Source organism: Rutidosis leptorrhynchoides, chromosome 3 (assembly GCF_046630445.1).
Source record: "Rutidosis leptorrhynchoides isolate AG116_Rl617_1_P2 chromosome 3, CSIRO_AGI_Rlap_v1, whole genome shotgun sequence".
Taxonomy (NCBI): domain Eukaryota; kingdom Viridiplantae; phylum Streptophyta; class Magnoliopsida; order Asterales; family Asteraceae; genus Rutidosis; species Rutidosis leptorrhynchoides.
This window is the reverse complement of record NC_092335.1, coordinates 601,423,960-601,430,134: the sequence shown is the minus strand read 5'-3', so window position 1 is coordinate 601,430,134 and position 6,175 is coordinate 601,423,960. Positions and strand designations below refer to the sequence as shown.

Here is a 6,175-nt window from a genome sequence, read left to right as displayed (position 1 = left end):
CAGTGTCAAGTGTTCTTCTAATTATGTGAAGAAATGTTCTGTATTTGATTTTTGTTATTTTTAGGTTGTTTGCTTTAGTTTTAGAGATAATTGTGCTCTAACGTGATTTGCACATGTATTATTTAACAGATCATAATTGTCGGTAGTCCGAAGGAATAGGGCCATGCATTATACACATACTAATAGCAGCCAAATTCCTTACACTCTCATTGATCCACCTAGACATATTATAACTATTCACGATTCGCACACACTAATTCCTTGCACTCTCATTGGTCCGCCTAGGCATATTATAACTATTCACGATTTGCACACACTTTACACACACTATTTTATACACATACTAATAGCAGCCAAATTCCTTGCACTCTCATTGGTCCACCTAGGCATATTATAACTATTCACGATTTGCACACACTTTACACACACTATTTTCACGCACTTTAGATTTTTAAGTAAAAAAAAAAGGAACATAAGTCAAGTGGCGTGAATAGATGAGACACATACTAATAGCAGCCAAATTCCTTGCACTCTCATTGGTCCACCTAGACATATTATAACTATTCACGATTTGCACACAGTTTACACACTATTTTCACACACTTTGATTTTTAAGTAAAAAAAAAAAAAAAAAGGACATAAGTCAAGTGGCGTGAATAGATCCTTGGACACCTCCTACGTATGTCCTGCCTGACTTCTCTGCTTTGCCCATCTTCTTGCTCTAATTCTCTCATAATTTTTTAAACGAACCCTAAAAGTGACCGCTCAGGAAGTGTCTGCCATCATCTTCATCATTATCGTCACTTGAAAACGGTATTTTTTTTTCCCTTTTCTTCATTTTAGGGTTCATAATCTTCATCATCGACATCGTTTCAGGTGATGTATTTTGGAACTAAAAGATCAATAGCCTTAACTTCGTTCACCAGGTTTGATTTTCATGATCTTTTGCACTGATTTTGGTTTATTTAAAGATTTCGATAAATTAGTAAATCAGGCTTACGGGTAAATTTCTTCAATCCTTTTAGGGTCCAGTATTCTACATTAGGTATGTCAATTTTTGTCTTTTTATTTAATACGAAATTGAAATTAGGTCTCATATGATTGGTTAGGATAATGATATTGATTTAATTAGATTAATATAAGTGTTTGAAAGTGTCATTAATATAAGTATTTGTATGTGAAGATTTTGATTTGCGATGGTTGTTGATTGTTGGCCACTGATATTGTTGAACGCATCTGCACTGTATAATGACCAACATCTGTAAGCAATATTTTGGCAATTTTTCATTACCAGTTCTTTTTTCCCATGGTTAATTTGGTTATGTATTGTCTATATTTGAAGTCTTGATTAATACGTATATTGGAGTTTCAAATTCTTTGTGTTATTTGTGACTATTGAAAACCAAAGTCTTATGACTGCTTTTTTTAGTCTATGTTGATATTTGTAGGATTACTTTTTAACTTATATATGTTCTTGCTGCTATCTACAAGATATTTTATGTTAAATTATGATTTAGCATCTACTGTCTATATTTGATTTGTTGATTAATCTATTGGAGCTTTAAATTAAAAGTATATATATATTTTTATTGTTAATTTTTCAATCGAAGTCGTTGAACGAAGTTATAAATAATCGATTTCGATAAATTAGTAAATCAGGCTTACGGGTAAATTTCTTCAATCCTTTTAGGGTCCAGTATTCTACATCAAGTATGTCAATTTTTGTCTTTTTATTTAATACGAAATTGAAATTAGGTCTCATATGATTGATTAGGATAATGATATTGATTTAATTAGATTAATATAAGTGCTTGAAAGTGTCATTAATATAAGTATTTGTATGTGAAGCTTTTGGTTTGCGATGGTTGTTGATTGTTGGCCACTGATATTGTTGAACTTCAAGTTCCTTTTTGTAATCATACTTTCTGTTTTATCAATCTGAATCTTCACTAATAGTCATGGTTGTAAAACTCGGTCAACTCGGCCGAGTAATCGGCGATTACTCGGTTGGAAGAACAAAACGAGTAATCGGTGTCTAACTCGTCCAATTACTCGGTCAACGCCGGTCAACGGTGCTCAAACGGCGGTCAGCGGTGGTCAACGGCGGTCAGCGGTGGCCAAATATCCAAATGATGTGCGTGAGTCCGTAGATCTGAAAACTTACCCGGTTTAAAGCTTGTAGAAGGGAAGAAGAGGAATAGATCGATGAAGTTGAAGTTGCAATGGACATGTTTTGAGTGAACATTTTTTTAGGACATCTGTAAAAGATAAATCAGAGTAAAGGATTGAGTTGTCCCCATCAATCCCTTTTAGATCTAAACACCTACTCCGTATTAAATATCTTTTTCTTTTTACAAATGGCAATAATAGCCCTTAAACTTTTATCAAACGTTAATAATAGGAACAAACTTGATATCCACTCTTAAACCTTTTATTAATTGATATCAAACTCCCTCATATTACAAATACATTGAGAATTCGGTCCTTAAATTTTAATTTACCAAGTTAAAACATAAAACATTATTAGTTTGAGATATAATTAATTAGGTTTTATTTAAGAAGTTTAATATTTAACATATATATATGAGAATATATATATTTATCTTAAAAAGTCAACGAAAGTCAACATCCGATTACTCCCCCGAGTACTCCCCGAGTCGCCGATTACTCCTCAAAAACCTCCTGCCGAGTACTCCCCGAGTCGCGAGTTTTACAACCTTGCTAATAGTATTAGTTAGTTTTTTGTGATAGTTTTCTGGGTACACTGAGGATATGCATCTGATCTTGACTTACACTAGCTGATTATATTATTTGTTATTTGTAGATAAGGACACATGCTATACGCAGAGCTCACGAGAACATTGATAAAACTCTAAAGGCTGCTAATGTAATACTGAACAGATTCGATCTTTCTCGAGAGGTTGGTTGTTAACTTCTTAAACCTTATGAATTTTTTAAAGGTGACAATATTAACCCATTTGTATCAATAACAATTATTGATTAGTTATGTTCTTAATATTTAGGCAGAGGCTAAAAATACTCAAAGGTCCACATGAGAATCTTAAAGGATATCTTGAAGCTGTTGAGCAGCTAAGAAGCAATATTAGGTTTTTTTTTAACCAAAAATAAAGGATATAAGAGTAGCGATGGGGTACTGAGTCATGCAAATAGTTTGCTTTCAAAGGCCATTTCTAAGCTGGAAAATGAATTCAAACTACTCTTATCATCATACAGGTTCGTTCATTTACTTTAAACTATTTTCTCTTATGGAAATTGTATTCTTCTTCCACTTAAAGTTCTTATTAAGTTGTCATATGCGTATTTATATTAATATTATTCTCATTGTTCATTTATACAAAGGCTATTTGTGATAAGAAGTTATCATATTTATGTTCATTTCTAGAGTTGGCAATGTATGGGTTCGGTAACAAGTGAACTTCTAACTTTGACCTGTTTGTTTGGTATGTAGAAAGGATGTGTACAATTAACATTTGTTTTGTTTATTATTTTATATTTTATATTTACTTATGCAATATGGGTTTGATTATGGGTCAAGTAGTATTGCAAGTTTGTATGCACAACAACAGAAGAAAAAAAAACAAATATAGATGATGTGATTGTTTTAAAGGTTTGTTTTATTTTTCTTCATCATCATACACATAAATTCAGATGTTGTGATTGTTTTGGAGGTTTACTTTATCTAAATACTTTACAATGGATTTTCAGTTGTATATAGAACATCCCATGATCCATTGTAGGAATGTATTGAAGAAGTTCGAGTACGAATCTGATTAATTTAAAATGGCAGCTCCACCGGCTAGGGCTTGAGCAGATTACGATTACCTCATTATCTAAGGTTACTTCACAACAGGCAAATGCAACGGTCATTTGTTAACGCTAGGGCAAAATACGCTTTATAATCTCAGGAACTAATTGCCGAGGTTTGTTAATTACACCTTTAAAAGGAAGCAAGTCAAGTGGTCAAAAGTTGCTCATCGAGTATCTTTAAAGCATAATTAAAACTTTTCTTTTGTTGGCAGGTTGGTGTTTTGTTAGAGCATACTGTCGGCAACCTTGATCCTCTATATATTGTCAATATTTTTTCCAATGGCTTGGAGATCCCTCAATTAGTATAACCTTTATATAATATATATACAAAAATAAATATAAATGTATTTCAAAGGAAAATTATTATTTCTTATTTATTGGTAGCTTCATGTTTTGCTTCATGATGAAAAGAATTTGCTCTTTTTGTTTCGTGAATTTCAGGTTGAGGTACCATTTAGTCATGGCTAAAGGACTGCAAGGTGATTCTTTTTAATACTTTAGTTCTTATTTGAAGTATAAACTAACTTTTAGAGTGTTACCGCACATGGTTATAAAGTCTTAATAAGAATCTTGAATAAACTTGTAGGATGGGAAATTTGCACCATTTAGCTAATCGGAACCTGTACCCGAGGTTAATGATCAGCGAGTTAAAGTGGTTGTTGCTGACAGTTTCGATGAGATCGTCTTTGAGTGACAGAAAAATGGTACACAAAGCGTTAATTTCGTTTCTTTCGAAAAACTTTCAATTACTATGTTGATACTTGATTATAAATGTTTTACTTCACAGTTTTTTGGACTTAAAGAAGAACATGTTCCTGTTATCCTTATAAACAATGAATAAGAGAAATTTGTGAAACCGAATCTAGAGCCTAAGCACATCGAGTCGTGGCTAAAGGACTACAAGGTGATTCTTTTTAATACTTTAGTTCTTATTTGAAGTATAAACTAACTTTTAGAGTGTAACCGCACGTATAAAGTCTTAATAAGAATCTTGAATAAACATGTAGGATGGAAAGGTTGCACCATTTAGGGTTGGGGAACAACTAATTTGTCACTTTTGGTCAAAAGGATCACTCTTCGTATGGGTCATTGCTAGCAATGCATCTTGGATGATTATGTTTAAAATAGAGCAAATCGACTATTTTACGACAAACTTTGTATCTTTTTTTTAAAGAAGGCATTTTTTATTGTATGCTTTTTTAAATGCTAATCGGTAACATGATATTGGGTTTATGGCAGCACATAACTCTTATTTTTGTTTCGTTTTGGTTGGTTGTTTCACTTTTTATTATCAGTTTGGTCAAGCCTGTGTTGTTTGTTGCAGTTGGTGGTTCATTACATAACCTGTTGCAGTTCCAAAATAATAGCGTTGCACGGTGAAACCTACAATCATCATGTATCGAGTCTAATACAACTGTTGTAAAATGTATGGACTGAAATTTTTTTCTTTGGCTTTTATCTTTGTTTTCATGCTATATCAGAACAAGCATCAGTTAATCATAAGTCTTAAACAAAACCTATCAGCACAAAATTGTCCAGTTATAGATGTTGGAAGATCCTATGCCGGAAGTAAATTATATTTCATTAAATTCCACGCCACTAAACAGTTCTTTCACAAGATAGCATACTAGAGTAATTGGTACATAATATTTTTATTTTAATGTTAGCCACATGGTTTCGTTTGAAGTATCCACACATCGTGTATAAGCAGTACGTATCACTTTTTTTTTTTTATTTGGTTAACGTTATAGCATACCAAATTGTGTACCCCGCTTTTTTTTAATTCGGTCGAAGTACCTTGCTTTTTATAACCAAATTGTGTACAATTAAGACAATTGGTTAACGTTATAGCATACCACTAACTCAAAACATTACTTACATCATATGTATTTGTGTGTAAACATGTAAATGAAAGCGTACAACTATGTTATTTGCAGCATGGCCCGGACAGATACTCAATTGACATAGTAGAAGCTTACGCAATCGATGTGTTGTATCAACATGTATAGTTTTAGTTTATTAGTTTTTTTTTTTTTTTTTCACAACAATAACATGTCATTTTTTCGTCTCTCATGGTTTGAACTTACAGATCATGAGTTTAAGTTTGATCTATTGAAATGTACATATGAGTTTAGATGTCCTACGTGTTTCTTAGCAGCAAAGCGCGTTTTTGGATGCCACTTCGGTTTGTATGCCCCAAAAACATGAAGTAAAATGTGTCGTCTAAATGATTACATACACAAATGTATACATATATGATTGTCCTTTTTAGAGGTTATAATTGTTTTTGGCTGTAGTTTGTATGCCCCAGAAAACATGAAGTAAAATGTGCCGTCTAAATCGATAG

General features: G+C 32.5%; 1 long non-coding RNA gene across 6 annotated transcripts; it reads left to right on the top strand.

Moving 5' to 3' along the window:
- Nucleotides 1-697: 697 nt before the first annotated feature.
- On the top strand, nt 698-5,860 carry LOC139898827 (uncharacterized). 6 transcript variants are annotated; one of them, XR_011777157.1, is made up of 9 exons: nt 698-813; nt 877-926; nt 2,825-2,920; nt 3,024-3,234; nt 3,809-3,941; nt 4,041-4,307; nt 4,415-4,532; nt 4,616-4,732; nt 5,153-5,552. It is a non-coding gene; the product is annotated as an uncharacterized lncRNA (long non-coding RNA). The 6 variants fall into 6 exon arrangements; XR_011777156.1 differs by lacking the exons at nt 698-813; nt 877-926 and adding an exon at nt 5,766-5,860 and having other exon boundaries at nt 2,728-2,920; nt 5,153-5,254; XR_011777160.1 differs by lacking the exons at nt 698-813; nt 877-926 and having other exon boundaries at nt 2,728-2,920; nt 4,041-4,130; nt 4,270-4,307.
- The last annotated feature ends 315 nt before the right edge of the window (nt 5,861-6,175 follow it).